General features: G+C 34.7%; 1 long non-coding RNA gene across 1 annotated transcript in view; it reads left to right on the plus strand.

Annotated features, from left to right (window-relative positions):
• Positions 1-2,723: 2,723 nt before the first annotated feature.
• The window catches only part of LOC122223687, a 12,150-nt gene continuing 1,008 nt past the window's right edge, over positions 2,724-13,865 (plus strand). Inside the window, exons 1-3 of the long non-coding RNA XR_006204395.1 lie at positions 2,724-2,766; positions 3,500-3,732; positions 10,382-10,552. This is a non-coding gene — a long non-coding RNA (uncharacterized LOC122223687). The remainder of the gene's footprint in view (positions 2,767-3,499; positions 3,733-10,381; positions 10,553-13,865) is intronic.

Below are 13,865 nucleotides of genomic sequence, written 5' to 3' on the forward strand. Positions count from 1 at the left end.
ATTTAGTATCTTTTTTTCCTCGTCATTCCTTGTAAATATAGAGAATTTCCATGTTTTAGTACTTGCTCATTGCTTTTCTCTCTGTATTTTCACCCATGTATGTTCTGTGAAGATGGTACTATTCCTTTTCCTAGATCATCCTCAAGAGAAGAGAAAGCGTTCAATGAAACTGATGAGAATTTGAGACATCAAATGGGCCACAGTTATGGGATGAGGTCACCCCATTGCAGCTTTCCCTTTTGCTCAGCTCTACTGCCAGCCTTCATGGGATGAGGAGCACTGGGTAATGTCTAGATGTTTGGAGGCAGATGTCATCCTTGTACTATTCTACCTCTGCCTCCTCTGAGAATGTAAAGAGATGGATAAGTTAATCCAACATTCACTCTTTAGGTGCCGCCATCTTGCTTTCAAGTGCTTCTGTGACTCTGTATCTTGTTCATTACCTGGATCTTTGCTGATGCTGTTCCTGAAGCGCCAAGGCTAATTTACCTTCACTTGGAGGAGGCCTTTTCCTCTCTTGTTTCTCTTCTTTTGCATAGCAAACTGTCTAGGCAATCTGAGGACCAGATTCTTAGACCACCATTATATATATTATATAATATATAATGTAATACAAAAGTGCAGCTGATATTATAGTATTGAGAAATAAATACTTTAGAACAAAAAAAAGGCTTAACATGTGACAAGTCAGAATTTCAATGTATAGACTTTTTAGTCTGTATGGATGGATCCAATTATTTTTATTAACATGTCTTAATCCTTTATTTTGTTCCCTTTTAATGTGTTTTGTTATCTTCAGGCCAACTTCAAAAATAGTTAAGTCTCGTATGAGCCACAGAACATAACTATATGAGGTTTGGGGCTTAAATGTTAGTTTTATATATTTAAGGTGTTAACTCTACTTTGGAAGCTCTGTTGGTCAGAGTTCTCCAGAGAAACAGAACCAACAGGTGTGTGTGTGTGTGTGTGTGTGTGTGTGCAGAGAGAGAGAGAGAGAGAGAGAGAGAGATTGATGGATTGATTTTAAGGCATTGGTTTGTGCGATTAAGGAGACTGACAGGTCAGAAATCTATAGGAAGTTCAAGTAAGCTGAAGACTCAGGGAAAATCCATTTTGCAGTTCAAGTCCAAGGCAGTCTGCTGGCAAAATTTCTTCTTCTATGTTCTATTACAGTCTTCCACCTTACAGAGGGCAAGCTTCTTTACTCATATTTAAATGTTAATCTCTACCAAAAAACATCCTCCCAGAAACATTCAGAATGTTTTACCACTCATTGCAGCATCAAGGTCCATCCAAGCTGACACATAAAATTAAAGTCAAAAGTCAAAAGACAGAAGTCAAAAGTTCATCTTTGCCTTACTTTAGACCTTCTTAAAATTTAAGGAGGGAAGTGAGTCAAAGGCTAATTTTTTTAATTCATATGACTTGACTAGACTGGTGAATCACCATCCCCACTACTGCCAGCCCATCACAACCACCACGTACTCTAATATTGGCTCTGCATTATTCACTAAAATGTTCCTAATTCTGTTTATTTTTCAGAGGGAGGGAGGGAGGGAGAGAGAGAGAGAGAGAGAGAAACAGAGTGCGAGTGGGGAGGAGCAGAGAGGGAGGAAGACACAGAATTTGAAACAGGCTCCAGGGTCTGAGCTATCAGCACAGAGCCTGACCTGGGACTTGAACTCATGAATCATGAGATCATGACCTGAGCTGAAGTTGGATTCTTAAATGACTGAGCCACCCAGTCACCCCTAAATCTGAATATTCAGCAAATACTAAACCTAAGTGTCCATTGGCAAATGAATGGATAAATAAAACATGCCCCCCACACACACATACATACACACACACAAATATTATTCAACCATAAAAAAGAAATAAATCCTGCCTTTTGTGACAACTTAGGTGGATCTTGAGGGCATTATAGTAAGTGAAATGAGTCAGATAGGAAGACCATATTATCTCCCTTATATGTGAAATCTAAAAAAAGAAAAAAAAGGAAAAAAAAAGATTGCTGGTTATCAGAGGTGAGGGGTGGGTATGTGTGAAATGGGTAAAGGAGGTACAAATGCTCAATTATAAAATAAGTAAGTCCTAGGGATATAATGTACAGCATAATGGCTACAGTTAATACTGCTTTATATATTTGAATATTGCTAATAGAGTAAGTTCTCATCACAAGATAAGAAAATTATAACTATCTGTGGTGATGGATGTTAACTAAACTTACTGTGGTAATCATTTTGCAATATATATGTGTAGGAAATCATTGTGTTGTACACCTAAAATAAATATAATGTATCTCAGTAAACAGCAACAACAAATATATACTGACTATTTATATACTGACTATTTATTGGGTTCTTTGCATTGGTCCTGGCCATAGCACAGCAGCCTGTTTGTAGACCTTGCATCCTATTAAGGACCATAGACAACAGTAATTAAATAAATGAACATTAACATATACTATATTATATATTACCTTTATAAAAACCACTATGAAGAAAAGTTAAGCAGGGTTTTGAGTAGAGAATAGTAGAGAAATTACTTTAGACAGTGTGGTGAGGGAAGTCTCTGTGAAGGTGATACTTCTGCTTCAAGCATGAACCTAAAGAAGTGTTGGGACGAACGAGGCAGGTATATGGGAAAAATATGTTCTATTCAGAGAAAGTAGCAATTGAGAAGTCCTGAAATGGTTTAAACTTTTTATATTCTAGGAATAACAGAGGCCCATGTGACCAGAACAGAGTGAAAGATAGAGAAGAGGTAAGAAATGAGGTCAGAGGTAGTTAGCAACAGGTTGTAGTTGGGGATTTCAGGGATCTGAGACGTACATACAAACAGGTTGCTAAGATGATTTCATTAATGGACAGAGAGAAAAGGAATTTTGGACCTTACTTTTATAAGCCAAAGTTTTCAAATGTAAATTCATGCCTGGACTTGTCAGATAAGGAAAATGTGTGAGGCACGTTGATGGAAACTTTGGTGACCTGGAGAATAAAGGCCTTGTCATAGGTGGGCTTCTGGTACCAAGTTCTAACTGGTTATCATCATACAGGGAATTCAGCTCACAAGTTGTATGTTTGACACTTCTGATAAAAGGGCTTGGTATGCTAATCATTAGGAACATGCGTTTATTAAATCTCTTTTCTGTGCCAGGCATTGTAGAAGTAGCTTTCATGCATGTTATCTCATTAAATCCTATTATATTGTATCATAGGTATTTTGATATGCACTTTCAAAGAACATAGCCATGATGAAGGCAGTGCCTAACTTATAAAATCTTCAGCAACCATGGCAATCAATTAGAGGTCTGGATTGACCAATGCCTTGTCATACAGTTAAGTCAGTAAGATGTGTATAAACGGGACTCATCTAGTTTGTCTGAGCCACCATGGTTTGATAACCATCAGGTAACAGAGATATATCTTTTAGCATAAATTTCAAAGTTGCTTTCCAAGAACTAACTATATACTTTCAACTTCTCATATATGCCAAGGTTATTAAATAACTGGGAATAAGAGGGTTGTTTCCAGATGGATTTCCTTCTTGCAAGCTATGCTATGAGCTCTACTCCTAGAAGGTAAAGGGCTAGGGATATTGATCCATCACCAAAAGCCTAGGAGGAAAGAATGGTTTCTACAGGATTAACCAAGAAAACATTTGTCTCCTGAACCTGAATCCCATTTGGAAAATCTCACAAGTCAGAGATGGCTGATTTGATGGCAGGAGGTAAGTAGAAGCTGCTACTGAAGTATTATCTGATTATAGAAAAGAATGCAGGGCCCAATTGTATCTGTATAAATGAGTGCAGCAGCATGGATTATTCTTGATCTTGTACAAAGAGGAAGAAAATTAATATTGCTAGATATCTACTGACTAAAGAAGCACTAAAAATTGAGCTGATACTACATCATTTGTGTCAAGGGAAATGCAAGTAAAGGGGTCCCAGCAAAGGCAGATTTCGGAAGAACAAATATTCCAGGAGAGAGTCAATTTAATCATTGGCCAGGGTCATAGAACTTGAAACTAGTTTATGACATTAGCAATCAAGTAAGAATTTCACAACTCCCTTATAGTTCTCCCCTTGTGTTCCCCAACCTAGGAAAGTGTCAGCTTCCCTCATGACAATGATGATGTATAGAACACACAAATGAGTGTTGATTATCAACAATAACATAAATAAATATTAATGGTTAATCATCTTTAAATCAAACCACTACAGTTTAACTCATATATAACTTGTCTTTGCCTGAAATAAAAAAATCTCCCAGACTTCCACAGACATTCTTTAAAGCCAGGAATTGGGAAACTTTTTGTGTAAAAGGCTAACTAGTAACTGCTTTACACTTTTCAAGCCAGATGGTCTCTGTCCCAACTTTTCAACTCTGCCATTTTCAGTATGAATGTCCCAAAAGACAATGCATAAGTGAAGGAGAGTAGCTATGTTCCAAGAAACATTTATTTACAAAAATAGGCAATGGGCTGAATTTGTTCTGTGGGCCATGCTTTGCCAATGTTTGCCCTAAGTGGTGGAAGCAACCATATTCTTGTTATATGTGAGTTGTCTCATTATGATATCCTGTAAATAGTGAGTAGTCTGATTGCTGAGTAACCAAAAGTCATAGCTACTTAGTTTAGCAGTAACTAAAACCTTTACTTGTCCAAACTGTGCTTTTTCCCCCCTCATTTCAAGTGCAAGAATTCAAACTTTTTATTACCACTCGATTAATTTTACCTTTTCTCCATAATATTTGGTGACACGTACTACTTTCTGTGATTTCATTTACTTGACCTTTCCACTAACTAAACCTGATGTTGTTTTCTTATCCAATAAGATAAATTGCCATTTGAATCAATAATATACTTGTAGATCAGTGTACCTTTAGATTTCTTATATAAACAATCCTAGTGGATCAGTTGATAGTCAAACATCCATGAAACTTTATAATCTGGTAAGTAGGTTAAGGGACAGAAAGGATCATTGTATCCAATAAAATCTTGTCATGCCTTAAGATTTCAAGTTTCATTTCAAGGACTTTGTTATTAGATTTTCTAAAAACAAAGACATAAACAACAGTTGCGCTTGAGGTAAAAAAATTAAGCATAAGAAATAAATTTAATCCCTATCATTTGTAACATTGCCTGTCCTAATTTTATTAGTTTATTAGGCATTAGGTATGAGAATCTATCTTATGAGGCATTTGTTTGGTTTTTTTTAATGTTTTTTTTAAAGTTTATTTATTTTGAGGGAGAGAGAGGGAGAGCACAGATGGGGGAGGAAGAGATAGAAGGGAAGAGAGAGAGAATCCCAAGCAGGCTCCTCACTGTCAGCCCAGAGCCCAGTGAGGGGCTTAAACTCACGAAACATGAAATCATGCATGACCTGAGCCAAAATCAAGAGCCGGACGCTTAACCCACTGAGTCATCCAGGCACCCCACTAATGAGGTATTTCATTAATTGATTTTCAGGATGTGACTCAAAGTAGAACTGTGTATTACACATCTTGATGGATGTAAGAGTAAAATGACTTTGGAAGTACACCAAGCAGATAACAGCAATTATGGAATCAATCATTGACAGAATATTTAAGTAAATTATTAGAATAGAAGATTATTTGATCAGAAAGTAAATTTATAATATGATGTTATTCTTGATTGCAGAGAGATAAAAATAGGTAATAAAGCAAATATAATGAAGGTTAAGTTAATTATTTAAGGGGGGGAATCTATAAGTTTGGAAGTTTTGTACTTTTTGTTGTTATTGTTTTGATATTACTAATATTTGAGTTAGAGTGAAAATGCCTTCATTTCATTCTCATAAATAAGTGTTAGGTATAAAGCCCACATTCTGGAACTTCAAAAGAGAGGGTTTTTTTCTCCAGTACTATGGAAGATTAAAAAATAATAGTCTTCTCTCCATAAAATTTTCAGAAATATTCTGTAAAATACAACATTTCAGATGCACACCTAAATTCACATGAAATTAATGGAAAATACTCAGACTCCAAAATCAAAGAAGTTAGAAAACCAGAGTTCTCAATTGAAACTGAGGCTGTATCTGCCCCAAGAGTCTCTACAGATCTCAGAAATCTAGAATTTAGGACTGTAAAAGCCACTCAGAGCAGAACAAAAGAAGAAGAAAGAAAAGAAGAAAAAAAAAGAAAGAAAAAAGGAGAGCCATTAACATGGTGGAGAAGTAGGGTGACCTAAGTTTGCCTCCTCCCTCAACATAGCTAGATAAATTATCAAATCATTGTGAACACCAAATAAATTGATATGAGGACTGAAAGAACAAAGCTGCACATCTACACATAGAAACCCGACCACCTAATGGAAGGTAGGAGCTGCAGAGAGTTGATTTGGGGGAGAAAAAAGCCATGGGTACTGAAGAGGGGAGCGAGTCCTGACCAGAGAGAGGAACAAGGGTGAAAGGGTGAAAAATTGTAAAAACACCCGCAGAGGATTGCACAAGAAAACTCTTCCCCAAAACCATTGATGGAGAAAGGAGAGGGGTTTAATGCCACGAGTTTTTTATAAGCAGCAGAGTGCAAAGTCTTAAGTTTTAGAGGTAGAGTAGAAAGGAACAGAGAACATCACCAGAAACACCAACCCAACAGGTAACACGATGGCACTAAATTTATATCTATCAATAATCACTCCGATGTAAATGGACTAATGCTCCAATCAAATGACATAGGACATCAGAATGGATAAAAAAAAAACAAGACCCATCTATATGCTGCCTACAAGAGATTCATTTTAGACCTAAAGACACCTGCAAATTGAAAGTGGATGGAGAACCATCTATCATGCTCATGGATGTCAAAAGAAAGTTGGAGTAGCCATACTTAAACAGAAAAACTAGATTTTAAATCAAAGACTGTAAAAAGAGATGAAGAAGGGCATTATATTATAATTAAAGGGCCTATAAATCAAGGACCTCTAACAATTGTACATATTTATGCCCCCAACTTGGAGAACCCAAATATATAAATCAATTGATAGCAAACATAAAGAAACTCATTGACAATTACACAATAATAGTAGGGGAATTTAACACCCCACTTACAACAATGGATGGATCATCTAAGCAGAAAATCAACAAGGAAACAATGATATTGAATGACACAGTGGACTATATGAAATTAACAGACATATTCAGGGGGCACCCTGGGTGGCTCAGGTGGTTATGCGTCCAACTTCAGCTCAGGCCATGATCTCACAGTTCATGAGTTCAAGACCCATATTGGGCTCTGTGCTGACAATTCAGAGCCAGGAGCCTGCTTTAGATTCTGTGTCTCCCTCTCTCTCTGCCCCTTTCCTGCTCTCTGTTTCTCTCTCTCTCAAAAATAAATAAAGGTTAAAAAATTTAAAAAAAAAACATATATTCACAACATTTCATCCTAAAGCATCAGAATACACATTCTTTTTAAGTGCACATGGAACATTTTCTAGAATCACACACTGGGTCACAAATCAGACCTCAACAAGTACAAAAAGACTGAGATTATACCATGAATATTTTCAGACCACAACACTATGAAACTCAAACCACAAGAAAAAGTTTGGAAAGACTACAAATACATGAAAGTTAAAGAACATCTTGCTAAAGAATAAATGGGTTAACCAAGAAATTAAAGAAGAAATAAAAAATTATATGGAAGAAAATGAAAATGAAAACACAACAATTCAAAACCTTTGGGATACAGCAAAGGCAGTCCTAAGAGAGAAGTATAATGCAAAACAGGTCTACCTCAAGAAGCAAGAAAAGTCTCAAATACACAACCTAACCTTACCCATAAAGGATCTAAAAAAATAATAACAAATAAAGCTTGAAGCTAGCAGAATAAGGAAAATAATTAGAGAAGAAATAAACAATTTAGAAACGAACAACAACACCAACAACAACAACAACAAAAACAGTAGAACAGATCAATAAAATTAAGAGCTGGTTCTTTTAAAGAATTAATAAAATTTTTGACCCCTTAGACAAAAAGAAAAGAGAAGGACCCAAATAAATAAAAGCATGAAAGAAAGAGGAGAGATCACAACCAACACCAGAGAAATACAAACAATTATAAGAGAATCTTATGAAAAAAAATATACCATCAAACTGGGCAATCTGGAAGAAATGGACAAATTACTAGAAACATATAAACCACTCAAAATGAAACAGGAAGAAATAGGTAATTTGAACAGACCCACAACCAGCAAAGAATTTGAAACAGTAATCAAAAATCTCCCAACAAACTGAAGCCCAGGACCAGATGCATTTCCAGGGAAATTCTACCAGACGTTTAAAGAAGAGTTGATACCTATTCTTCTCAAATTGTTCCAAAAAATAGAAATGAAAGTAAAACTTCCAAACTCGTTCTATGAGGCCAGTATTACCTTGATTCCAAAACCAGACAAACATCCTACCAAAAAGCAGAATTACAGGCCAATATCCCTGATGAACACATGTCAAAATTCTCAATAAGATACTGGCAAATCAAATCCAACAGTACATTAAGATAATTATTCATCATGATCAAATGGGATTTATTTCTGGGATGCAGGCGTGGTTCAATATTTGCAAATCAACCAATGTGATATGTCACATTAATAATAGAAAAGATAAGAACCATATGATCCTCTCCAATAAATGCAGAAAAAGTATTTGACAAAATACAGCTTCCATTCTTGATAAAAATTCTCAACAAAGTAGGTATAGATGGAACATACCTCAACATCATAAAGGCCATATATGAAAGACCCACAGCTAATATCCTCAAAGGGGAAAAAATGAGAGCTTTTACTTTATGCTCAGGAACAGGACAGGGATGTCCTCTCTCATTTTTACTATTTAACATAGTACTGGTGTCTCAGCCTCAGCAATCAGACAACAAAAATAAATAAAAGGCATCCAAATCTGCAAGGAAGAATCCAATTTTTACTATTTGCAGATGACATGATACTCTGTGTAGAAAACCTGAAAGCCTCCACCAAAAAATTACTAGAACTAAGACATGAATTCAGCAAAGTGGCAGTATATAAAATCAACATACAGAAATCTGTTGCATTTCTATACACCAATAATGAAGCAGCAGAAAGAAAAATGAACAAATTGATCCCGTAAACAATTATCCCACAAACCATGATACCTAGGAATAAACTTAGCCAACTAGGTAAAAGATAGGTACCCTGGAACCTACAGAAAATGGATGAAAGACCTAAATGTAAAACAGGAAGCCATCAAAATCCTAGAGGAGAACAGAGGCAGCAACCTCTTTGACCTGAGCTGGAACAACTTCTTACTATATACATCTCCAGAGACGAGAAAAACAAAGGCAAAAATGAACTTTTGGGACTTTATTATGACAACAAATCTCTGTACAGCAAAGGAAACAATCAACAAACTAAAAGGCAGCCTATGGAATGGGAGAAGATATTTGCAAATGACGTATTTGACAAAGGGTTAGTATCTAAAATCTATAAAGAACTTATCATACTCAACACCCAAAAAACAAATAATCCAGTTAAGAAATGGGCAGAAAAAATGAATAGACACTTTTCCAAAGAAGACATACAGATGACTAACAGACACGTGAAAAGATGCTCAATATCACTCATCATCAGTGAAATACAAACCAAAATCATGATGAGATACCATCCCACACCAGTCAGAATGGCTAAAATTAACAACACAAGAAGCAACAGATGTTGGTGAGGATGCAGAGAAAGGGGAACTCTCTCGAACTGTTGATGGGAATGCAAACTGGTACATCCACTCTGGAGAACAGTATGGAGGTTCCTCAAAAAGTTAAAAATAGAACTATCCTATACTCCAGCAATTGCACTACTAGGTATTTACCAAAAGGATGCAAAAATATAGATTCAAAGGGGTACATGCACCCTCCTGTTTATAGCAACATTATCAACAATAGCCAAACCATGGAGAGAGCCCAAATGTCCACTGATTGATGAATGGATAAAGATGTGGATTACTCAGCCATCAAAAAGAATGAAGCCTTGTCATTTGCAGTGACATGGATGGAGCATATATTATGCTAAGCCAAATACGTTAGAGAACGACAAATACTATATGATTTCACTCATATGTGGAATTAAAAAAAACCCAAAACAGATAAACCTATGGGAAGAGGGGAAAAGAGAGAGGGAAACAAACCATAAGAGACTCTTAACAATAGAGAATAAACTGAGGGTTGATGGAGGGAAGTGGGTGGGGGATGGGATAAATGGGTGATGGACATTAAGGAGGGCACTTGTTATGATGAGTACTGGGTGTTGTATGTAAGTGATGAATCACTGAATTCTACTCCTGAACCCAATATTGTACTGTATGTTAACTAACTACAATTTTTTTTTAAAAATTTAGAGAGAATGAAAAGACTTAGGCCCAGGATAAATAATTGAGGATCCACACAAACCTGGGACCCTTAAAAGACTACACACAGCCAGTGAAAAGGAAGTCTGAAAATAAATCTACTTATTGCACTGAGGAGATAACGAGGAACTAAGTCTGTGGTGATCTTCAACCTGGAATAAAGTAAGCTCCTGAGAATTAAAATTCATAATACTGCTCTTCTACAAGTTTGAGGTCTGCATTTATATTATATGTAAGGTTCAGAAAATAAGATAAATAAATAAATTGCAGTGGTCTTAAGTTCATAGCTCCCAGAGTTATGTGACAGAAGTAAAAGCCATCTTTTTTTTTTTGAGAGACATACCTTCCTGCTGGGTCTCAAGGAATTTATACAGTTAAAGCCACAGGAAACATGGATTCACAAACCAAATTACAGAGCACATAAGGAACTAAACCACCTTGAGTGAAAGTCATCAGAAGCAACAGTCAGTATAATTAAACTTGTAAGAATATATTTTCATTGGAAATCTCAGAAAAAGAGTATAAAACATGTATTAGATATAAACAAAAAAGAAACTACAAATTAAGCAAGTTGTATCTGAAAAGAACTAAAGAAAATTTGTAGCAGTGAAAGCTATAATTTTTTAAATTAAAACTCAATGCATAATGAAAGTGTAGGCAAACTAGCTGAAAATAGAATAAGTGAACTGGAAAATTAATTTGAAAAACTTACATAGAATATAACAAAATAAAACATACACCAATTAAGAAAATAAATTATTCTCAAGTATACATAAAACAGGATGCTCTCTAAAGCAATTGTTCTCTCAATAAACCCCTTTAGATACAAATAACAACAACAACAAAAGTTTAAAAAGAGCAACTGGAAATTTTAAAATACACTACAAAGAAGCAGTATTAAAAAATTTAAAAATAATTTGAATTATACTAACATTATATATCAAACCTATGAAGAAATAGCTGAAGTGAGGTATGGAAGAAACACACCTTAACCATTTGCATTGGATAAAATTATCAGGCTAAACATCTAGCTAAAGACCTTAGAGAGAAAACAATAAAATACATCTAAATAAAGCATAATAACTGAAAAAATAAAGATAAAAGCAAATATTAGGAAATATCAATAAACCATAACTTTGTTTAAAAATAAAAAAGACTGACAGACAATATTTAACAAGAGTAATCAAGGAAAAAATGAAAAGACGTGAATAAATATTACTAATTTTTTAAAAAATATAATTACAGGGGCCTGGGTGGCTCAGTTGGTTAAGCGTCCGATTTCGGCTCATGATCTCATGGTTTGTGGGTTCAAGCCCGGCATCTGGCTCTGTGTTGACAGCTCAGAGCCTGGAGCTGTTTCGATTCTGTGTCTCCCTCTCTCTCTGTTCCTCCCCCACTAGCACTCTGTCTCCCACTGTCTCAAAAATAAATAAACATTAAAAAAATTGAAAAAATATAATTACTGATAAGCTAGAAAATAAAATCAAACAGTAGAGAAAACTCTACATCCTTAAATTTGAAAATACATAAAACAATAAATTTCCTAAAACAAAGTAGCTTATTTAATAATGACTCCAAAAGAAATAGAAAATCTGGATAAATTGTAGATCAAGAAAATTTAATCAGATTAATGTGTAGCTATAAATATGCCAATCAAATACTTTAACTATTAAACTACTGGTCTTATATTATTTTACAGACAAATTCTAAAAACTACCCCAAATACAGAAAGTCCTAATGGTGTAAATTGGATAAAAAGGAGTGATATTCCCAAATTCTCCTTTGAGACTAGTGTGATCTTGATGATGTTTAAATAGTCAAGGACATAAGAGAAGAAAATTATAAGTATATCTAATTTGAAAAGACATACAAAAATCCAAAATGAGAATGATTAAATCCTTTCTAACTATATATGAGACTAATGTATCAAACAAAGTACTTATGCCAGCAATGAAAAAATTATTTTAAATTAGATAATTTGTCAATGTAATTCTCCACTCTGATCGAAGGAAATAACAATATAGCCATCTCAACAGACTCAAGAAAAACATTTGATGAATTTTAACATTCATTAATAGTAATCATTAATGATAAGTAATCATAAACTTCTATTAAACTGGGAAGAGATTATAAGTCCCTTACTCTGATAAAGACAGACTACTTATAATTACAAAGCCTCACTGGCAAAATTTATAAACATTTCCTTTAGAGTCAGGAGTAGGCTGATGAGTTCCATTGTCACCATTTTAATTCTACCTGGGACTGAAATTTCTGGTGATCATGAAAATAAAAGAGGAGTAGTAAAGGAGAACAAAGATTATAAATGATAAAAATATACATAATCATTCATGGATTATTTGTTATCCACATAAAAGGCTCAAAAGAACCTAAAAAAATATTAGAAAAATAGGAATACAGCAAGATGGCCTGACACAAGTTTGGTAAAGAATCAATGGCTTTTCTATGCAATTTTCAAAAATACATAATTTTAAAATTTCACTTGTATTAGGAACAAGAATGTAAAATCCTAGCTATAAATGCAAATTATGCTTAAGATCTCTATGGAAAAAGTAACACTTTATTTAAATTAATTAAAATTGTCTAAAAGAATAGTAGAGAGATATATCACATTAATGGCAGTCCTCATTATCTTAGAAATGACAGTTTCTTCACTACAATCCAAATCAAAATTCTGATTGGGTTTTTAATGAGCTTGACAAGCTAAATTAAATGTGTGTGTGTGTGTGTGTGTGTGTGTGTGTGTGTGTATGTGGAAGAGTGGATGGGCCAAAAATAGACAACTCAATCTTGAAAAAGAATAAAAGGAGATGAGAGTTTCCAGATTCCAAGATTTATTATAATATACTTATAAGATACCAAGACTTATGAGTAAATAATAAGCATGCATCTATGAAAATTTGATTTATGACAGCAGAAGCGTTACAGATTGAGAAGAAAGGGTGAACTATTTAGTAAAAAGTGGTGGTTAGTCAATTAGTTAATCAGATGGAAAATGAAGCACAGTTATCTTCCCCACCTTGCAACACACACACACACACACACACTCCAATTACAGATTGATTAAAAATATAAATATGAAAAAATGTGTAGAAAAATCCTACAATGGCTTTTGTTGGAAAAGGATATGTCAGGAAAAAAAAAAAAAGACAGTGAAACTTATTGCATTGAGATTAAAAACTTCTTGATATGTGATGGTTACAAGGCAGGCACAGGGAAAATATGTTGCAATGCCTGTAAGTGACAGAGGATTGGTGCACAGACTATATGAGAACCATTTCCAGGTTAATAATAAGAAGACACAATCTAGTGGAAACATGGCAAAAATGGGTCTTGATGGAAGAGATAAACGCCAAAACACAAAATATTATAGGAAGATTGTCAATTGCACTAAAGAGAATTCAAGCTGAAACCGTAATCGTATGTAATTTTATACCACATTGGCCAAAACATAATT

Source organism: Panthera leo, chromosome B4, assembly GCF_018350215.1.
Source record: "Panthera leo isolate Ple1 chromosome B4, P.leo_Ple1_pat1.1, whole genome shotgun sequence".
Classification (NCBI taxonomy): domain Eukaryota; kingdom Metazoa; phylum Chordata; class Mammalia; order Carnivora; family Felidae; genus Panthera; species Panthera leo.